At 41.6% G+C, this 23,027-nt stretch overlaps 1 protein-coding gene across 1 annotated transcript in view; it reads right to left on the bottom strand.

Moving 5' to 3' along the window:
• sema3b (sema domain, immunoglobulin domain (Ig), short basic domain, secreted, (semaphorin) 3B) overlaps positions 1 to 21,468 on the bottom strand; it is a 225,898-nt gene extending 204,430 nt beyond the window's left edge. Inside the window, 1 exon segment of the mRNA XM_034171769.1 lies at positions 21,045 to 21,468. The gene's annotated coding sequence lies outside the window, so the exon portion shown is untranslated.
• Positions 21,469 to 23,027: the final 1,559 nt, after the last annotated feature.

The raw sequence follows: 23,027 nt of genomic DNA, 5'->3' as shown, positions 1-23,027 counted from the left end.
TGTTAATTTTGGATTTGAGATGTTGAATATATATTTAAATGTAGCTTTTACTGACCAATAGTTCTGAAGAGCCTCTTGGTAGACAATGTTCCTTGTCCTTCTTTCAGGAAAGTGGATATACAGCTGATTGGGGTTACCAACTCTGGAGCATCTGACTAACTAACTGTAGAAGATTGCAGGTTCTGCCATATTCAGGCCAGCCACATTATCAGCAAAAGTAGTGGTTTCTTTTTGCACACTTTGAGGCATTCCATCTTTAAATGGTGTAAATGTTGCCTTGCATATTTCTTAAAGTTATGCATTCATTGGTATGTTTACAGAACAGACTATCTTTTCAATTGTAAAAAAAAGAGGTTTGACCACTAAAAACAGTTTGAGCCATGAAACATCAACATACCAAAACTATTAGATCAACCCCAAAGCTAGTGCACTATTATAACAGGACAGCAGATTGTGAAGAGTTGATAAAAAACAAAATTTAATTTATGATATTTACATCATAATGAGCAGCCTATATACAATGCGCCATTGGAGAACACAGGCTCTGTGCCCACTTACTGGCTGATTGAAAGGGTGCTGCCCCATCAGCAGTTAGAACTAAATCACTTTTTCAAATGATCTGCAGAGTGCCATTGTGATACAGAAAACATGCGTTTGCCTGATACATTATGATCAACGCTAAGCAAGTGATACACATCATGTACACTCTACACCTTTATTTTTAGAAAATGTGCAAATGTTTAGAAATACGAGGTCTGTCCATAAAGTATCGTACCTTTTTATTTTTTTCAAAAACTATATGGATTTCATTCATATGTTTTTTACGTCAGACATGCTTGAACCCTCGTGCGCATGCGTGAGTTTTTCCACGCCTGTCAGTGACGTCATTCGCCTGTGAGCACGCCTTGTGGAAGGAGTGGTCCCGCCCCCTCGTCAGATTTTCATTGTCTGGAAATGGCGGAATGAAAAGGACTTTTTTTCCATCAGAATTTTTTCAGAAGCTGTTAGAGACTGGCACCTGGAAACCATTCGAAAAATTTATCTGGCTTTCAGTGAAAATTTTACGGGCTTCACAGAGAATAAGGACTTTAACTACAGGTTTAAGGACCCCTTTAAAGGACGGTCGGTGCGGCGCGCGTCACGACCGATTCGCTGATGAAGTGAGACAAGGCGTGCTCACAGGCGAATGACGTCACTGACACGCGTGGAAAAACTCACGCATGCGCACGAGGGTTCAAGCATGTCTGACGTAAAAACATATGAATGAAATCCATATAGTTTTTGAAAAAAATAAAAAGGTACGATACTTTACGGACAGACCTCGTACATGTACAAATTGCAAGAAAAGACAAAGCTTGATATTTTATCCAGTAAACTTTTAAAGTTTAATTTACAGCCTTCCAGTAAACTTTTAAAGTTTAATTTACAGCCTGTGATTGAAAGCTCTCTGCTAAGAGTGAAAACCTTCATTCCAAGAAGGAATAGGCTGTATTCTGATAAGTATTATATCATAGTGATTGTGTATAAGTTTTATCAAAATTCATGTGGATTGACCCCCCCTTCTCAGCCACCAATGCCTGGCATGGGGAGAACTATCAAAATTCATGTGGATTGACCTCCCCCAGCCACCAATGCCTGGCATGGGGAGAACCCATCTACATCTCTGAGCTGGCACCTTATCTGCAGGTCTAAATCCTTGTTCCTGGGGACAGCATTATGAAGAGTTTGCCCTGTATTTATTTTGAAGTTGATAAACATAACGCAGTATTGGCCATTAGGTACAGACAAATCTCAATTTGAGGGTGCATATTGACATAATGATTAAACCAGATTTAAGGACTATTTTTAAGTAGGATGGCATATCTACTCATTCACACATGGTGTCAAATAACATGGGTGTAATATTGGTAGAGGGGAGTATGGGGATAAGAAAGCACATGGAAGCAAGTTACTTTGTATTGAATTGTGTATTTACGAGGTCTATTAGAAAAGTATCCGACCTTATTATTGTTTCAAAAACCATATGGATTTGAATCACGTGTGATTGCGTCAGCCAAGCTTGAACCTTCGTGCGCATGCGTGAGTTGTTTCACGCCTGTCGGTTGCGTCATTCGCCTGTGAGCAGGCTTTGAGTGAGGAGTGGTCCACCCCTCTCGTCGTTTTTTTCATTGTTTAGGAATGGCTCAGAGACTGCCGCTTTGCTTGATCAAAATTTTTTCAGAAACTGTGAGGGACATCAAAGTGGACATCATTCGAGAAATTCAGATGGTTTTTGATGAAAATGTTATGGGCTTCAAAGAGATTACGGAGTGTTACTGTCGCTTTAAGGATGGCCCAGAGCGACTGGTGGTGCGCCGCGCTCCAAAGCCGCCATCGACGGGCTGAGCGACCATTTCATTTCTAAACGGATGGCTGTATGGGTCCATGACCATCGTGTGCAATTTCTCTGGTTATCACAAGAGCTGGACATCAACCATTTTCCGGCAGATTTCACTTTTAGCAAGAGATTTTGTCATGGAAAGCCAAGCGGAGGCTTCGTGCCTCACGATGGATTCGCTACTGGAAGGAGACAAAACTACCTCCGTTTTGGTCTCACAGGACGGCTTTGAGATGGCGTTCAAACAGCTGTCAGTGGTTTTTCCATCAAGTGATTATCTGAGAAATTGTGGATGTTCCTGGACATGCCAGAACATGTCTTGTGAAGCTTCATCACGGCGTTGCTTCACGCCATGCGGCACCGCTGCGAAGCGCGGAATTCCTCCGCACGTCTGTCTCAATGTGCCGAAAAAGTGCTGATGTCCACGTCTTTTCACAATTCCTGTGCTAGCCAGATGACATCCCGGATAAAACACAGCGTCCAATTTGGAAATGAACGGCACATTCCACTGTTACAGGAGCTTTTGTCATGGAAAGAGGAGCAGAGGCTTCGCGCGGTGCCGCATGGCGCGAAGCAACGCCGTGATGAAGCCTCACAGGACATGTTCTGGCATGTCCAGGCACATCCACAATTTCTCGGATAATCACTCGATGGAAAAACCACCAACAGCTGTCTGAATGCCATCTCAAAGCCGTCCTGTGAGACCAAAACGGAGGTGGTTTTGTCTCACTCCAGTAGTGAATCCATCGTGATGCGCGAAGCCTCCGCTCGGCTTTCCATGACAAAATGTCTTGTTAAAAGTGAAATCTGCCAGAAAATGGTTGATGTCCAGCTCTTGTGATAACCAGAGAAATTGCACACGAGGGTCACGGATCCATACAGCCATCCGTTTAGAAATGAAATGGTCACTCAGCCTGTCGATGGCGGCTTCGGAGCGCGGCACACCACCAGTCCCTCTGGGCCATCCTTAAAGCGACAGTAACACTCCGTAATCTCTTTGAAGCCCATAAAATTATCACCAAAAACCATCTGAATTTCTCGAATGGTGTCCACTTTGATGTCCCTCACAGTTTCTGAAAAAATTTTGATCAAGCAAAGCGGCAGTCTCTGAGCCATTCCTAAACAATGAAAAAAACGACGAGAGGGGTGGACCACTCCTCACTCAAAGCCTGCTCACAGGCGAATGATGCAACCGATAGGCGTGAAAAAACCCACGCATGCGCACGAAGGTTCAAGCTTGGCTGACGCAATCATACGTGATTCAAATCCATATGGTTTTTGAAAAAAATAATAAGGTCGGATACTTTTCTAATAGACCTTGTATATTCTTACAATCAAAATGTTCAGTATATGATTAGTCAGTAAATGACAGAATACTCACATTTGTTTTTGCTATAAACAGGTCTGAAAACACTAAAGTTTGTAGAGTTGTTCAAATCTTTTCAAGGAGCGTCAAACAGGTTTGTAGCACCCACGTGCAGCATGTGCAGAGAAAGGATGCATTCATATCAAGGATGATATTTGAATCTGCTTGGTTATACAACCAAGCTGGCATGCACACCCACGCTATGTGTGCTAGCCAGCAGCCAGCAGCAGATAGCCCAGGAGTCTCGGCTCTGTTTATAGCAGTAGGCAGGCTACTGAGCTCCTGCATATATGCATTCGGCCAGCGGCCAGCTATTAAAGCTGAGAGATTTGTGCTGGAGTACAACTGCCACTGAGGTACATATGGTTCAACTGTATGTATCAGATTATTTTTAATATTGTTGTCTTATTATTAATTTTTTTGTTTGAAAATAGTAGCAGGTTGTAGCCCATGTCATGGTGGTTCAGAATATGTAACTTTGGGGTTCAACTGTATGTATCAGATTATTGTTAATATTGTTGTCTTAATATAAATTTTTTTGTTTGAAAATAGTACCAGGTTGTACCCATGTCATGGTGGTTCAGAATAAGTAACTTTGGGGGGGTTCAACTGTATGTATCAGATTATTGTTAATATTGTTGTCTTAATATAAATTTGTTTGTTTGAAAATAGTACCAGGTTATAGCCCATGTCATGGTGGTTCAGAATATGTAACTTTTGGGAGTTCACCTTTTGTAGTTTTAGAGCCTATTCCAGACAGACAGAAAGACAAAAGTAGCCATTTATGTATATAGATTTTATATTTTTTATATTTTTGGACAGTTCACTCGCTTGGCATAAATGTTTTATTATTGCTGTTAACAGCTCTCCCTGCATCCCACAATCAAGTTTTATGTCTCTTTTTTCAGGACAACCTGTACTTTCAAAATATATATGCTATAGTTGTGTTATATAAGTGTAATAAAGGTTTACAATCAGAAATAAGAAAGGAAAAATTAAAGAAAGAAATTATTTTCCACACACATTTATTCAAAACACACAGCAAACTATAATAAACAACTGTTTTGACACTTTATAAAGGTAATTTGGGCTCTTGTGTGAAAGACTGTACAACAAAAAGGTTCAAACAATAAACACAAATGCACATTTTGAATAATATATACAAAATGTTTAATTTGACATGTAAAAATTGTTTGTAAGACAATAGGAGCTTAATAATTATTGTAAATAATAAATGTAGAATTATAAATACACACACTTTGCCTTGGGATATCAATTAAACAACTGGGAATTATAAAAAAGACAATGCTCATATGGCCGAGGGTATTTTAGCATTGCGTTGCATTTTTATTTGCTTCAAACTACATCAGTTTATTCTGAAACATGAAAAGTAAATCAATGAACCACAATATCCACTGTGACCAGCAATCTACTACTTTAAAAAATATTCAAAACCTTAAAATTGTCAAAATCTTTTTAACATAGCAAATTATTTCTACAAAATATTATAGAAATAGAAATGATATTTTTTACTTTTCTTTTCACCCATTGGTTAAAAACTATCATGTGATAAAAGGCGCCCTCTGATTAGCTGCCAGCTCAGCCCAGCTACAATCAGGCAAAATCATTTATTCTGTTATATGTTTAGATAACATTTTGGAATTTCACATTTAATAATGTGCCAAGATATCATCTGTCACCACACCACACAGCTCTGGAATTTAATAAAGTCGCACTGTGCACTCTGTGCATTGCACATCGTTTTGTCCTTCATGTCTGCAACTGACTCCAGAATTAATTTGAGCTTTTTTGTCATTAAATTATGTTCTGTGGTCATCTGCTAACATCAGGCTGTTGTCCAGTTTGAGATTTTTGAAATAATTCCAGCGTGTATCCGTAACATATTTCTACACAGTGATTCGTTCCACACTGATAACACAATAAGTGTTGCAGGTCCCTCAAGAGGTCACCATGTCACCGAGCTTTCGACGCGGCTCACCAGACAGTGTGCGGTTATGATTTGCATGGGCAAAGCCTAACGTGACCAATAAGGCTGCAGGATGTGAGAAAATTATCTTCCTAATGGCTGTGTAACATCTCCAGGGGAGTTCTCATTAAAGCCGGCTGCTTTCCAGCAGACACGGAGATGTGCTGCCTGCGACTCAGCGGAAAAACCCCCCCTTTAGCACGTGTTTGCCTGAGCGCGTATGTGAGGTCTGCAAATGAGATACCAGACGGTCTATGAGTCCGGCATCATCACCGGCGGCAGCAGAGGGTGCCGGGATTTGTTGAGTGACAGGTAAAGAGGGAAGAAGATGGAGAGGAGGCTGCACTGTGCGCGCTCAGTGGCATGTCACCGTGACGCCTGCATCTGCTTCCTTATCTGACAGCCGCACGGCAGAACAGCAAAATCCCCCTGTGTAAGCCCCCCCGAGCGATCCTCGGGGATGCAGGGTGAGAGGGTGGAATGGCGAGAATCTTATTTTCCCATCTTCCTGTAAAGCCGCCTAATTCCACGTCACCTTCAACACTGCATGACCACTCAAGGTGACAGCGGGAGACAGGCCTGCTGAAGAAACACTTACTTCCATCTAAATTAAATCTATAATTACAGGTTAGTCTACCAATGAAGAGGCTGTTCTGCAACACTGAACAGCAGATGGATGAAACTGGAAAGTTTGGGAATGGACACTGTGTGAGAAAGGGGCACAAGGAGAGCAAGGGAGCAAGGTAATGTTCATGAGCAATGTGACGTGTTTTCCACTTTGCATAGATCACTGTTACTCATGACATTTCATCACGATTATCATGTTGTTGTGAGTACAACATGACCTTGATTATGGGACAACACACCTTTTTCAAGCTGTATTTTTAATCTTAAAGAACTATATGGTGACACACTGACAGACTGTATGCACTTGTGACTCTCTACTTTTAAGACTAATTCTTTTGTGCTTATCACCTTTACAATTTACACTTTGTTGCACCATATTTCTTGGTTGCTTGAGAGTTGTTTGACTCTGCTCTTATTGTTTTGTTCTGAATATAGCATAACCCTGATTTTAAGGCATTGCCTCTTTGTCAAGCAATATTTTAAAGCTTTTTTTAATACAGTAAGTGATTTTATTTGAAAATAATGCTAATACAAGCATATTTTAGGGGCTGCTAAAAAACATTTTCAGCTAAGAGCTGACTGATCTGGTGAGGATACTTCTCACTGGGGAGGTCTACCAGGTTCATCAAACTGGGAGGAGGCCCCCTGGGAAGACCCAGTGGAGAGATTATTTCTCCCAGCTGGCTTGGGAATGCCTTGGGATCAAACTGGAGGGATTGAAGGGCTTAACCAAGGATAGGGAAGTGTGGAATGAGCAGGTGAGTCTGCTGGATCAGAAAATGAATGCATTCATCAATCACTTCATTCAATGATTCCTTTTGTGTCTCTTATCTGGGTCTAGGCCATGGTGACAGCAGACCAAACAGCTCATCCTACACTTCCCTATCCTTGGCCAGGTCCCGTAACTCTTACCAGTGAATCCCAAGCATTCCCATGTGAGATAGAAACAGCATTACATTTCAAATCAGATTAACTTGAAAAGTAGAGTTTTGATTTTGGCATCTGTGTGAGTTATTAGACTACATCCTACCTTTCATCTAATGTCATTTCATAGTTATCCTCATAAACATGATGTGGAGAATAATTTTTAAATTAGTTGTCGACAGCAGCACTGATATGCGCTCTAATTCATATTAAATTTTTTACTGTCTTGATTAAGTTGTAAAAATATATTTAAAAAAATGCTGTACATAGTTTTTGCTCCACTCATGGTCTGATATAGTAAAGTACACAATCAGAAATCCACACTGTACCCCAACTAAAATCAGAAACACTTAATGCCTAGTAACAGCTACTTTGAAGAGCTGAATTGTAGCCTTTTAATCAACAGAATCCAAAAAAGAAAACAAAAAAACATGAATAAAAGAAAGTGATAAAAGTTTGATGCTAACAGCCTTTTGCTTTTATTTGAATGGGAGTACAAACTCCGCTACCGCTTGTCCCCTCTAGCTATACGGGGGAAAGTCAATATTTCAAGAGCACAGACACTCATTAAATATTTGGAGCAAAGGAAAACTGACATTCCATCCCTCCCCGACACATCCCGACTCTTCTAGTATCACCAAACTCAAGATGATGGGAACAAACCAAAAACTGCACCAAACTGTGTTTCTGGCTCAGACGTGGCTTCTGTCAGCTGAAGCAGAAGCATAGGATGAGGGGAAGGTTAAGAGGAAGGTTAATGGGTTTTCTGGCTAAGGGAGGGGTGAGATGGGGGTTAATGGGTTTGGAGGTGTGGCAGTGGATCACCTTAACCATCTCGTTACCTTGGTGGTCGATACATCAGCAGGCTGTCAGCAGACCCGCCTTGAACCCACAGGAGCTGTTAGCTTAAATAAATGTCCACTTTAAGGCTATGACCCTGTGAGGAAAGCTATTAAATGTACACTTCCTGTCACTCCGACTCTCATCTGTGAAAAATCTCTGGCACACAAGAAGCTGGGTTTAAGTTCAGCGCAGCAGCGGCTTCTTCTGAGTAGAATGTAGAAGAGTGGAGTCTTTGTCAGGGATCAAAGGTTTACTGGACTTCATGTTTGAGACTGTGATCTTTGTGGACTCAGCAGATTCCCTGATTGTTGCACCCGAGAACTTGAGTGAAGAGTCAGAGTGTCTGGGTTCGAGATTGTCCTGACTGAGACTCAGATCCAGGTGTTTAATGACTTCCTGGACTCAGTCATCTGAAGTGTACAATACAATTCACAATTCTGAGTTCACAATACTATTTTATATGATCATTTGTAAATATAAATACTATTTTTGTTTTCTCTTCACTTACTGGTTCAAAAGGATCACATGATTAAAAACTCAGGCTCTGATTGGCTGTTAGCTCAGCCCCCACCTCCGATAAGAGGAAAATGCAGCGTTTATCATGGAATTTCATCTGAGAATTTAACGCTAGTGATGCTCTAAAATATGCTGCTGCATAACACTGGAATTCACTGTGTCTTTTGAGGTGGGCTTCATAGATAATTGGCAAAGCTTCTGGGGAAAACCTGGTCTTGTTAGGAGAGACGGCATCCATCCCACTTTGGATGGAGCAGCTCTCATTTATAGAAATCTGGCCAATTTTCTTAAATCCTCCAAACCGTGACTATCCAGGGTTGGGACCAGGAAGCAGAGTTGTAGTCTTACACACCTCTCTGCAGCTTCACTCCCCCTGCCATCCCCTCATTACCCCATCCCCGTAGAGACGGTGCCTGCTCCCAGACCACCAATAACCAGCAAAAATCTATTTAAGCATAAAAATTCAAAAAGAAAAAATAATATAGCACTTTCAACTGCACCACAGACTAAAACAGTTAAATGTGGTCTATTAAACATTAGGTCTCTCTCTTCTAAGTCCCTGTTGGTAAATGATATAATAATTGATCAATCAATCAATCAATCAATTTTTTTTATATAGCGCCAAATCACAACAAACAGTTGCCCCAAGGCGCTTTATATTGTAAGGCAAGGCCATACAATAATTATGTAAAACCCCAACGGTCAAAACGACCCCCTGTGAGCAAGCACTTGGCTACAGTGGGAAGGAAAAACTCCCTTTTAACAGGAAGAAACCTCCAGCAGAACCAGGCTCAGGGAGGGGCAGTCTTCTGCTGGGACTGGTTGGGGCTGAGGGAGAGAACCAGGAAAAAGACATGCTGTGGAGGGGAGCAGAGATCGATCACTAATGATTAAATGCAGAGTGGTGCATACAGAGCAAAAAGAAAAAGAAACAGTGCATCATGGGAACCCCCCAGCAGTCTACGTCTATAGCAGCATAACTAAGGGATGGTTCAGGGTCACCTGATCCAGCCCTAACTATAAGCTTTAGCAAAAAGGAAAGTTTTAAGCCTAATCTTAAAAGTAGAGAGGGTGTCTGTCTCCCTGATCTGAATTGGGAGCTGGTTCCACAGGAGAGGAGCCTGAAAGCTGAAGGCTCTGCCTCCCATGATCAACATATTGATTTATTCTGCCTTACAGAAACCTGGTTACAGCAGGATGAATATGTTAGTTTAAATGAGTCAACACCCCCGAGTCACACTAACTGTCAGAATGCTCGTAGCACGGGCCGGGGCGGAGGATTAGCAGCAATCTTCCATTCCAGCTTATTAATTAATCAAAAACCCAGACAGAGCTTTAATTCATTTGAAAGCTTGTCTCTTAGTCTTGTCCATCCAAATTGGAAGTCCCAAAAACCAGTTTTATTTGTTATTATCTATCGTCCATCTGGTCGTTACTGTGAGTTTCTCTGTGAATTTTCAGACCTTTTGTCTGACTTAGTGCTTAGCTCAGATAAGATAATTATAGTGGGCGATTTTAACATCCACACAGATGCTGAGAATGACAGCCTCAACACTGCATTTAATCTATTATTAGACTCTATTGGCTTTGCTCAAAAAGTAAATGAGTCCACCCACCACTTTAATCATATCTTAGATCTTGTTCTGACTTATGGTATGGAAATAGAAGACTTAACAGTATTCCCTGAAAACTCCCTTCTGTCTGATCATTTCTTAATAACATTTACATTTACTCTGATGGACTACCCAGCAGTGGGGAATAAGTTTCATTACACTAGAAGTCTTTCAGAAAGCGCTGTAACTAGGTTTAAGGATATGATTCCTTCTTTATGTTCTCTAATGCCATATACCAACACAGTGCAGAGTAGCTACCTAAACTCTGTAAGGGAGATAGAGTATCTCGTCAATAGTTTTACATCCTCATTGAAGACAACTTTGGATGCTGTAGCTCCTCTGAAAAAGAGAGCTTTAAATCAGAAGTGTCTGACTCCGTGGTATAACTCACAAACTCGTAGCTTAAAGCAGATAACCCGTAAGTTGGAGAGGAAATGGCATCTCACTAATTTAGAAGATCTTCACTTAGCCTGGAAAAAGAGTCTGTTGCTCTATAAAAAAGCCCTCCGTAAAGCTAGGACATCTTTCTACTCATCACTAATTGAAGAAAATAAGAACAACCCCAGGTTTCTTTTCAGCACTGTAGCCAGGCTGACAAAGAGTCAGAGCTCTATTGAGCTGAGTATTCCATTAACTTTAACTAGTAATGACTTCATGACTTTCTTTGCTAACAAAATTTAAACTATTAGAGAAAAAATTACTCATAACCATCCCAAAGACGTATCGTTATCTTTGGCTGCTTTCAGTGATGCCGGTATTTGGTTAGACTCTTTCTCTCCGATTGTTCTGTCTGAGTTATTTTCATTAGTTACTTCATCCAAACCATCAACATGTTTATTAGACCCCATTCCTACCAGGCTGCTCAAGGAAGCCCTACCATTATTTAATGCTTCGATCTTAAATATGATCAATCTATCTTTTTTAGTTGGCTATGTACCACAGGCTTTTAAGGTGGCAGTAATTAAACCATTACTTAAAAAGCCATCACTTGACCCAGCTATCTTAGCTAATTATAGGCCAATCTCCAACCTTCCTTTTCTCTCAAAAATTCTTGAAAGGGTAGTTGTAAAACAGCTAACTGATCATCTGCAGAGGAATGGTCTATTTGAAGAGTTTCAGTCAGGTTTTAGAATTCATCATAGTACAGAAACAGCATTAGTGAAGGTTACAAATGATCTTCTTATGGCCTCGGACAGTGGACTCATCTCTGTGCTTGTTCTGTTAGACCTCAGTGCTGCTTTTGATACTGTTGACCATAAAATTTTATTACAGAGATTAGAGCATGCCATAGGTATTAAAGGCACTGCGCTGCGGTGGTTTGAATCATATTTGTCTAATAGATTACAATTTGTTCATGTAAATGGGGAATCTTCTTCACAGACTAAAGTTAATTATGGAGTTCCACAAGGTTCTGTGCTAGGACCAATTTTATTCACTTTATACATGCTTCCCTTAGGCAGTATTATTAGACGGTATTGCTTAAATTTTCATTGTTACGCAGATGATACCCAGCTTTATCTATCCATGAAGCCAGAGGACACACACCAATTAACTAAACTGCAGGATTGTCTTACAGACATAAAGACATGGATGACCTCTAATTTCCTGCTTTTAAACTCAGATAAAACTGAAGTTATTGTACTTGGCCCCACAAATCTTAGAAACATGGTGTCTAACCAGATCCTTACTCTGGACTATTGTAATTCATTATTATCAGGTTGTCCTAAAAGTTCCCTAAAAAGCCTTCAGTTAATTCAAAATGCTGCAGCTAGAGTACTGACGGGGACTAGAAGGAGAGAGCATATCTCACCCATATTGGCCTCTCTTCATTGGCTTCCTGTTAATTCTAGAATAGAATTTAAAATTCTTCTTCTTACTTATAAGGTTTTGAATAATCAGGTCCCATCTTATCTTAGGGACCTAGTAGTACCATATCACCCCAATAGAGCGCTTCGCTCTCAGACTGCAGGCTTACTTGTAGTTCCTAGGGTTTGTAAGAGTAGAATGGGAGGCAGAGCCTTCAGCTTTCAGGCTCCTCTCCTGTGGAACCAGCTCCCAATTCAGATCAGGGAGACAGACACCCTCTCTACTTTTAAGATTAGGCTTAAAACTTTCCTTTTTGCTAAAGCTTATAGTTAGGGCTGGATCAGGTGACCCTGAACCATCCCTTAGTTATGCTGCTATAGACGTAGACTGCTGGGGGGTTCCCATGATGCACTGTTTCTTTCTCTTTTTGCTCTGTATGCACCACTCTGCATTTAATCATTAGTGATTGATCTCTGCTCCCCTCCACAGCATGTCTTTTTCCTGGTTCTCTCCCTCAGCCCCAACCAGTCCCAGCAGAAGACTGCCCCTCCCTGAGCCTGGTTCTGCTGGAGGTTTCTTCCTGTTAAAAGGGAGTTTTTCCTTCCCACTGTAGCCAAGTGCTTGCTCACAGGGGGTCGTTTTGACCGTTGGGGTTTTACATAATTATTGTATGGCCTTGCCTTACAATATAAAGCGCCTTGGGGCAACTGTTTGTTGTGATTTGGCGCTATATAAAAAAATTGATTGATTGATTGATTGATTTTCCAACCTGGTCTCATGGCAAGTCGTGATTCAGCAACACGAAATATACATTAATCTATTGGTTTGTCATATTGTCACGAAAAGTGCAAAATTTTTGTCATGGCAGCACGAATTCATTCTAATTCATTCTGTGATGGCTGCATGTAATTAAAATGCGGGGGGGGGGGGGGTATGGTTAGGGTTAGGAGTAGGGTTAGTAATAGTGAGTTAAAAAAAACCTGACATGAAAATTTGAATCATTTCATGATGGGAGGATGAAAAAAGTACATGAGACTGGGCTGGTCTTTTCATGAAAGCGATGCCTTAAATTCACACTGCACAAACCTTTTATTTTTTTGGTTGGATACTCAACAGATAAGTATCCAACCTAAGACCAACTTCACCTCAGCCTTTGCTGTCTGTGTGTGAGTGAAAGTTCATTTTTCAGCTCAGCCTCTTGTTACATCCTGTTGGGGTGAAATATGGTGGGGACCTTGTATGTCCCACAGCCGCTATGGTACCCATGAAGGTCCAACAGGAACCCTGAACGTGAGACAGCTCTGGTGAAACAAGAAGTCTTCAATGGTGGATCAGGCAGAGGAGGTTATGGCTTGTAACCCAACGGCTGTGAAGGCTGTAGCAGTTCCTCAGATCCCAATCGTTCGGGATTTTCCAGCCATCCCACCAGGCTCAGGATCTGTGAAGGACCATGTTTGTCAGCATGCAATGGCACTCTCACCTTCAACACACCCACCCACATTTGTCTCTAGACCAACAGACTGGCCTGTTCAGTCACCTTTACATCCACATCCCGTCTGGGAATCGATGAGATGATCTTCTTCACCACTGAGGGATTGCCAGGATGGAATAAGCACTGAAAGTGCTGAACTTGTCTTGGAGATGAGGTTCATGTCTCTGGGTCCTCTTGCCTTGAGATTTAGAGACATCTGGGAAGAGCTTATGGACTCATGAGGTAGACAGAAGTTTTTGATGATGCCAATATCTTGGCAGGAGAACTTAGATCCACATCCTGGTGCTTCCTGTCTCATAGTACATTTACACTATAACGATTAGCTCAGCGTTTGCTGTTCATCATGGTCCTGGAAAAATTTTCAGCATCCTTAAAATCTTCAATGTTCATGACAAAACATCGGCAAGAGATGGGCACTGCTACCCTGCATCACCTCCACTAATACACCATTACTGCGCCGTTCACTGATGTTCTCCGGACATCAGTGTTGTCCAACTTACTTTGACTTAAGCCCCAATCACACCGCACACGGCGTTAGCTGAACAAAGGAGTGGAGGAAAAGGAAAAGTGGAGGAATGAGCCGGCACTTCTTCCATCATTGAAAAGCCTGTGAGTGCAGAGCGCATAAAAGACCAAAACGAAACCAAAACTAGCAAAAGAAAAATGACGCAAACGGCGACCTTGACGCTGTGATCATTTCTGCAGCGAGTCTGTGCTCTCTTCATTCACCTGCAGCTGCGTTGTCTTGACAACAGATCTCTCTTCACTACAACGTGTGCGGCACATGCACGTAGCAGCCAGAGATGCTGCAACGTGCGAAAATAGTTAAAGTAGTTGATCAAACGTTCTTGCTGCTATTGTTTCTGTATGAAAATGTTGCTTTTCGTTCCCCAAATGGATGAGTCACGTTCAGCTCGTCGGATCTTTAGTTATTGATCCATTCAGATATCGTCAATGTTTGTGCAAGACCTCGGACTTGGGAGGTTGGATGAAGTTGGACAACAATCAAATGTAATGCTGACGGTACGGAAACTGCAAACGATGAGGAACCATCAAGACAGAAAGCAAAATGGAATATGGACGACTTGAGGTTGTTGTCAGGATTCGTTCACATTGTTCAACAGTTTGAAAATTCTGACGAAGCGCCAGCTACAGGAACAACGGTTAAACGATGTCTCCGAAAGTCAACGTAAGTCCAGATTTCTTGTTTTGTTTTACCTTCGGTGTCCTCCGTTAGTGCTGTGTGACCAGGGTTTTAGCTCCTAAGAAGTCTGGCGGGCCCCGGCGCTGGTTGACATTAATCAACTTTTCCCTCTCTGTCGGCAAATCAGCAAAGATTCCCCGGCCTTTCACAGAGATTTCTGAGAGTCGGTTACATTGGCCAGCATCAGTCACATCATAATCTGAATGGGCCCTTACTGTATGTTTGTGAGACTTGGACTCTAACCAGTGATCTAAGGTGACAACTGGATGTCGTTGGTACTACTCGGCCTCTTTGGAAGATCCTTGGGTACCGCTGGAATGGCATTACATCAAAAGATGAGGGGACATCAGCCCAAACATCATAACCATGTGGTGCATTTCTGTAGTCGTGATGGAGCGTGCAGGTGTCTCAGCGCTGAGGTCTGCAGTGACTGGCCTCGCTGAATGTGCTTGTAACGTGGACAACCTATAATAAAAGTGAGCGATAACCCAACTCAAAGCCTCCACAGATAAATGGGCCTGCCGACACCTCGACGGTGATGCAGCCGTTCATGTCATACTGTGGCTAAATGCAGCTGGATGAGAGATAATAAGTGGAAAAATATATTTTTAAAAAAACCCACAGCACAGTTTAAGGCCACGTGTCAGTCTTTTTGAAATCAGCTGAAGCTTTAAAAGAACCAAAAGAAAAACCTTTAAATATGACTTTGAGTTTTGTTTTTTAAGATTTTGATAATAAAGTCATAATATTACGAGAATAAAGTTGTAATTTTATGAGAAAAAACTTGTAATTTTACAAGAATAAAGACATAATTTTATAAGAGAAAAAATTCTGCATCTCAAAATGAGATTTACAGTTAAGTTGTACTTGAGTATAGGTTTTACAAATAAAGAAATATGTCATCTTTCGGCCCATCTGCACCACATTATCATTAGTAACAGAACTTAATAGTAACAGAAAAGAATCTACACGAAAATGCGTCTATTCCAGAGGAGGAACCACACGGACTTGGAGAAAATGATCTCTTCCATGGAGGAGGAAGCTGGGACTGGCACTCTGCAGGGTTATTGCTTCTCATATAAATACAACTTCTCAGAATATTGCGGCTTTATTCTCGTAATATTGTGACTTTATTCTCGGAATATTACGAGTGTTTTTCTCTGTTATTTTTATATTTTTGTCTGTTATTTATTTTATTGCCGGTTGCAATTTTATTGTTACTTTTAATTTATTTATTTATGATTGGGGGTAACGTGTTAATTATGTACAGCAGTTTGGTCGACTGCTGTCATTTTAAATGTGCTTTAGAAATAAAGGTTGAGTTGAGTTGAGAGTAAAAGGCCATCGTATTTAAAAAAATTAAGCTTTACAGCAACAACAAAAAAAAAAAACCAACCCCCAACAAAGGAATGTCCATATGCTGGAACTGGAACTACAAACTGCACAAATACCTGAGTAGTATTATCACCCAACTTACTGTCAAGATCACAAAGTACCACACAACATGTAAGTACCATGTAATACCTTGTTAAACTAGTGCAACCACAGCTCTCTTTCCTGTGAAGTTAAAGGTTTCATGTTGACTAATAAAGGGGTGACTGTGCCGGTAAGGGTGGGTTTGGATTCTAAAGACCGCTGGGTCTGAGGATTACAGGACTGAAAAGGTGAGACGACAGACAAAATGCACACCTGGAAGTTTGAACACGTGTACACGCCCACTCACTCAAAAAATAAATAAAAAATACCGCCGGTGACAATAAAAAACAGGATGTTTTTCTTTATAATTACTGAGTACAAAGAACAGAAGATAAAAGAGAAGACACATTTATACTTGAATCGAAGATCTCAGGCGTATTATTCCTTTAGAAAATGTTCTGCGTGCTGAATTAAGATCACACCCCCTCAGTTGTTCTCAACAAACATCTGGCCAGTTACATAGCAAACAAATAGATCAAATCAAATCAATTTTATTTATATAGCGCCAAATCACAACAAACAGTTGCCCCAAGGCGCTTTATATTGTAAGGCAAAGCCATACAATAATTACGGAAAAACCCCAACGGTCAAAACGACCCCCTGTGAGCAAGCAGTTGGCTACAGTGGGAAGGAAAAACTCCCTTTTAACAGGAAGAAACCTCCAGCAGAACCAGGCTCAGGGAGGGGCATTCTTCTGCTGGGACTGGTTGGGGCTGAGGGAGAGAACCAGGAAAAAGACATGCTGTGGAAGAGAGCAGAGATCAATCACTAATGATTAAATGCAGAGTGGTGCATACAGAGCAAAAAGAGAAAGAAACACTCAGTGCATCATGGGAACCCCCCAGCAGTCTAAGTCTATAGCAGCATAACTAAGGGATGGTTCAGGGTCACCTGATCCAGCCCTAACTATAAGCTTTAGCAAAAAGGAAGGTTTTATATAGACTGTGTACATCAAAGCTACGATTCACACATCAATACACAATCACAATAAACCATATTTTAAGGAAGCTAGGTTGCATCTGTGTGCAATTCAAGCCATTAGGGGGAGCTTTGAATAACTCTGTGACATTCTTCCATTGCACGTCAGAAGTCAGTGATTCTGAGATGGTATTCCTAACATCGGAAATACTGACCTTTGGAATTAGCAAAGTACAACCCCATTGTAATGAAGTTGGGACGTTGTGTGAAATGTAAATAAAAACAGAATACAATGATTTGCAAATCCTCTTCAACCTACATTCAATTGAATACACCACAAAGACAAGATATTTAATATTCAAACTGATAAACTTTTTTGTTTTTGTGCAAATATTTGCTCAAATGATGCCTGCAACACGTTTCAAAAAAGCTGGGACAGTGGTATGTTTACCACTGTGTTACATCACCTTTCCTTCTAACAACACTCAATAAGCGTTTGGGAACTGAGGACACTAATTGTTGAAGCTTTGTAGGTGGAATTCTTTCCCATTCTTGCTTGATGTACTACTTCAGTTGTTCAACAGTCCGGGGTCTCTGTTGTCGTATTTTACGCTTCGTAATGCGCCACACATTTTCAATGGGTGACAGGTCTGGATTGCAGGCAGGCCAGTCTAGTACCCGCATTCTTTTATTATGAAGCCACGCTGTTGTAACACGTGCAGAATGTGGTTTGGTATTGTCTTACTGAAATAAGCAGGGACGTCCCTGAAAAAGACGTTGCTTGGATCCAAAACCCGGATGTACCTTTCAGCATTGATGGTGCCATCACAGATCACAGACTCATCAGACCACAGCACACTTTTCCACTTTGCATCTAGTCCGTTTCAAATGAGCTCGGGCCCAGAGAAGGCAGCGCGTTTCTCAATGTTGTTGATATATGGCTTTTGCCATGCATGGTAGAGTTTTAACTTGCACTTGTAGATGTAGTGATGAAGTGTGTTAACTGACAATGGTTTTCTGAAGTGTTCCTGAGCCCACACGGTAAGATCCTTTACACAATGATGTCAGTATTTAATGCAGTGCCGCCTGAGGGATCGACTATCACGGGCATTCAATGTTGGTTTTCAACCTTGCCGCTTATGTGTAGAAAGTTCTCCACATTCTCTGGATCTTCTGATTATATTATGGACTGTAGATGATGGAATCCCTAAATTCCTTGTAATTGAACATTGAGAAACATTGTTCTTAAACTGTTGGACTATTTTTTCACACAGTTTTTTCACAAAGTGGTGATCCTCGCCCCATCTTTGCTTGTGAACGGCTGAGCCTTTTGGGGATGCTCCTTTTATACCCAATCATGACACTCGCCTGGTTCAAATTACGTGTTCTTTGAGCATTCATCAGCTTTCCCTGTCTTTTGTTGCTCCATCCAAGATTTGTTGAAATCTGTTGCAGGCATCCATTTCAAAATGATCAAATATCTGCACAAAAACAATAACGTTTATCAGTGTGAACATTAAATATCTTGTCTTTGTGGTGTATTCAATTGAATATAGGTTGAAGAGGATTTGGAAATCATTGTATTCTGTTATTTACATTTCACACAACGTCCCAACTTCATTGGAATTGGGGTTGTAATAGCTCGGGACACCAAGCTCCTTGCCGCAGTATAAGTTTGCGAGCCACCGACATAATGAGAAAAACACCAAGATCCACAACTCAGGTAAGTTCCTGTCAGATACATTTATCCCATAAAACCCTTGAACTCTACAAACTCATCATCAAACACTACTCACAAGTAGACATTATTCAAACAGTTGTTCAGTTTATCTTTCTCTGTGCAGAATTATACTGGTGTGATGATACACGGATCTTGCCCAAGTTCCCGACTTGGAATTACAACCTGAGTGGCCATTCCATTGCACTTTTCTGAGACAGAACTGTCTCACTTTTTCGAATTTTGCATTTTGTTGTATTCAGATTTCTAAATACAACGAAATGCAGCATATGAACACGTTATACATCAGTCACATTGTCAGTCAGTGTTTGCACATTCAAACACATGATGGCTGACTGCCACCTTTAATATTCTCCTCACCCCACCCAAAGAAAAAGGTGGAGTCACAGAAACCCTATCAGTGCAGCCATAGGTGGAAATCCCATAGGTGCAGGGATGGGTGACCTGAAACCTCCCTATCCTGGCCACCCCATCACCACCACCACCACCACCACAATATCTGGCTGTAAACCAACTGCTATGAGTCTAATAGTCCAATAACACATATGCAATGACTTCATAAGGCATTTAAAACACCAATTCAACATGCAGATCCACCTTGGATTTGCTGTGGCGACCCCAAGTGCAAACAAGGGAGCAGCCGAAGGGACTTACTATCAAAAACCTAATAGATGAGCATCTCTTCTGCAGTGGTGGAACTGAGCCCCACCACCAGGTGTCACTATGGGGCAGTGCATGTCATGGTCCATAATTAAATTACTAAATAAAAATATTTACTTAAAAGAATCGTTTTATTTTGCTACTAAAGCTACATTATGAGTTTATTACATCGAGATGCACTCTTCAGTCATCAGCCCCCCATCATCACACAAATAAAAAACCTAAATAAATGCATTAACATAAATGAAAACCAACAGGGAACTGCAAAACCAATGAGCACCAGAGACCCAAAAGATACAAAAAGCTCAGAAAATTATAATCCACAACCAGCTAGGTCAAGAACACCCACCCAGTTGGCAGACTGACATGTAATAAAAGGTGTATTGGGCTGAAATTGTCTTAAATACAGTTTTATGCACTTTTCAGAAGGTAAAGTTGATTTGCCTTTGTTTTTTTTTTTTGGTTTTTTTTCTTTAGGCTATCTAAAATCCCGTCACTGTGATCACGTTCGGAAGCAGATGAACAAAGTGTCCGAGATAAGCCTCTGTCACTGGATGTGAGTGGAAACCTGCAGAAACGTCTGTAGTCAATGAGATTAGAGAACAAAAGTGTCAGAGTGCATGCAGGCGCACAATTACTGCAGGTGGAAAAGCAGAAAATCCAACTTACGTTCACATGCTTCTGGATTCCACACATGCTTGATTCATGTCTGTTCTACTCTTTGTGTTCAAAGCTTTAGAAACAAAAACAGCTGGAATCTTTTAGCTGTGAGATTCAGACTCCTTATTCTATTACAAACACAGGAATAACTTTTCTGTTGCGAGTCATTGCCAGAACGGTAAATGGACTGTATTTATATTGTGCTATTCCATCTATAACAGAAGCTAAAACTGCTTTACAATGATGCCTCACATTCACCCATTCACACACCGATGTCAGGGTGCTGCTGTGCAAAGCACTTACACACCAGGAACAACTTGGGGATTAAGGACCTTGCCCAATGGCCCTTAGTGATTTTCTGGAGAGATGGGGGTTTGAACCGGGGACTCTGGTCTCAAGCCCACTGCTTAACCACTAGACCATCACCTCCCCAGATGATAAGAACTGACTCCAAAATCCTCCATTTCCACTGCAAATATTGAGCTTTTTTTTTTTTTTAAAGGGATCCAAGAAACTCTCCTGCGTGCACGCACACGCTTTGCACATCTCCTCTTTCCTGGTCCAGACAACAGAAGCAACAAAACGTTCTTCACATCAAACAGTTTTGAGACTATAGCATCGTTACTGACAGAAATCAGCTTAACGATGTGAATCCACACACAGACACAAGTGCAGAGTCAAGTCCAAGAAAAGCCCCTTCAGGCTGTCAATCTGATCTGGGATCAGTTTCGTTTGAAGCCTTCAAATACTTTAATCCAACAGACGGACATGTGGAGATGCCTGGAAGTCAACACAAAGACACATTTGGAGGAAAACAGCCATGAAATGAAGTCTCACCTTTGTCATCAGTCCTGGGTCCTGAGAGCCGGGTCCTCCTCAGCAGGTGCCATCAGGGTCAAATAGTCCACAGGATTGGAACGGGACATTAGTTCATTTTTCTCTCTCTGATTTCTATCACAGTGAGATTGGAAGCGATTGTGCACGGAACTCCAAATGTCCTGGAATTCCTGAGTCCTGAAGGAAGTGAGCGTGGCTGAGCTTCTTTCTCGCTCTGCTCTCCTTTTTCCTCTCACAGCAGAGGAGGGGAGGACAGTCAGGGGGGAGGGACGGGAGACACAAGCTGCTTTCAGCCAACTCTTCCTCCAGCTCTTCCTGCTTTTTCCTCTCTCTCTCTCTCTTTTGTAACTTTCAGCTCTTGTTGCCTGTAGCAGATATTCTTTCCGTGCTCGGTCAGGCATTAAACTTCTATCTGTGTGTACTCTCCCTGGTCTTTCCTTCCAAAGACACTCCCTCCGCCAGAGTCCAGAGGTAAAGTCACTCCCTCGCTCCGTCACCTAGCCGCAGTGCTTTTCTCCTCCTCCCTGCCTGCTAAAGGGATCCAGCGTGCTTTATCCTCACAGGATCAGCATCACGTGGGGGTCATATTGGAGGATCTCACTGGGATCAAGATCAGAGTTTGGTGAAAATGCTGGCCTGTTCAAACCATTGCAGAGAGTCCAGAGACAACAAAGGAAATTCAACAGCAACACAGTGGGCAGGATAGTCAAAAATAATTTTATTTTGAGAATTCCAGCTCAGGCCGTCTGTGTTTTTCACCAAGACACTTCATCTGCCACAGTCCACCTAACTTTAAGTGGATACTGGCCTTTCTTGGTGAAGCAACCTATGTCGGACTTGCACCCCATCCAAGGGAACTTGTAGACTCTGATCCACTTCACCCTGTGGTATCCAAGGATATGCAAGGGTACCACTGGGCCTCAGGGCACAGCCACAGTTGCTAAGCAACAGGCTAATCATAGGTGGACACACATATTCACACAAAAACCATTTTTAATCATTCTCACTGGACTGTAATCTTGACTCAGCAATAATTTTATCCAATTAACATTAGGGGTTAGAAGCTAAAGCACTCATCACACCATGACAGATCAAGGAAATGTATGAGGAAGTGATAGGAATTTTGAATATCTATTTGCTTTCATTTTTGTCCTGCAGAAGTCCTTTTATCATACATTGAATGCTGATGTCCAGTGAGTCTCTTGGAAAGTTTTGTGCATGCTCAAAACTTTGAGTGCACATCAGCCGGAGAGCTTTGCAGGTGATTGCACATTTGTTTATCATTTTGTCCTCTACTTGTTTCTTACTTCTACGATATTCATCCATTCATATCCTGTGGCTGTTCTGATGCTTCAAACTGGGCTTCTGAATGGCCAAAGCTCCAGCGTGGGGTGTGAATTCTGCACAAGGGGAGAGAGGACAGTTCCCCATGCAGCAGCATGCAGCACAACTGTTCATTTAGCCAAAATAAGACTGAAGAAAAAGACAGTGTGGCTGTGGGCATTTTTAGCTGGACGTCAGAGCACTCGGCAGATTCTGTTGGCCAGATGGCATTGTAGAGAAAGAAGGTTGTTTGCTTTCCTCTCTCTTGCAGCTGCACTGAACACCAGCACAGTGAGAAGAAGCTGTCAGCACATGAACACCACATTTGCGTTCAGACCTCAGTGAATCCCGCTCAAATCTAGCTCCCCCCAAGTGCGCATACACATCATGAAACTGGCGAAATTGTTCTGCTGAATGCAACTCTCTGTGTTGCCAGTGGAAATGTGACATCATCCATCCATCAGAGCCCCAAATCCATGGATGACCAATAGATTAAATGATTTTGCCACCGAACAAAATATTTAGATACATAACTAATCCATTTGCTGATGGGAACCCTCCACCCTGCAGATATTCTGTCTCCCCAACTCTACTACACTTGGGTAGTAAATCACATGCAGGTGATAATCAACGGTTGGCATCTGCCAGCTGTTGACTGGC

The sequence above is a fragment of the Thalassophryne amazonica genome, chromosome 6 (assembly GCF_902500255.1).
Source record: "Thalassophryne amazonica chromosome 6, fThaAma1.1, whole genome shotgun sequence".
NCBI lineage: Eukaryota > Metazoa > Chordata > Actinopteri > Batrachoidiformes > Batrachoididae > Thalassophryne > Thalassophryne amazonica.
This window is presented reverse-complemented; position numbering and strand designations above follow the sequence as displayed.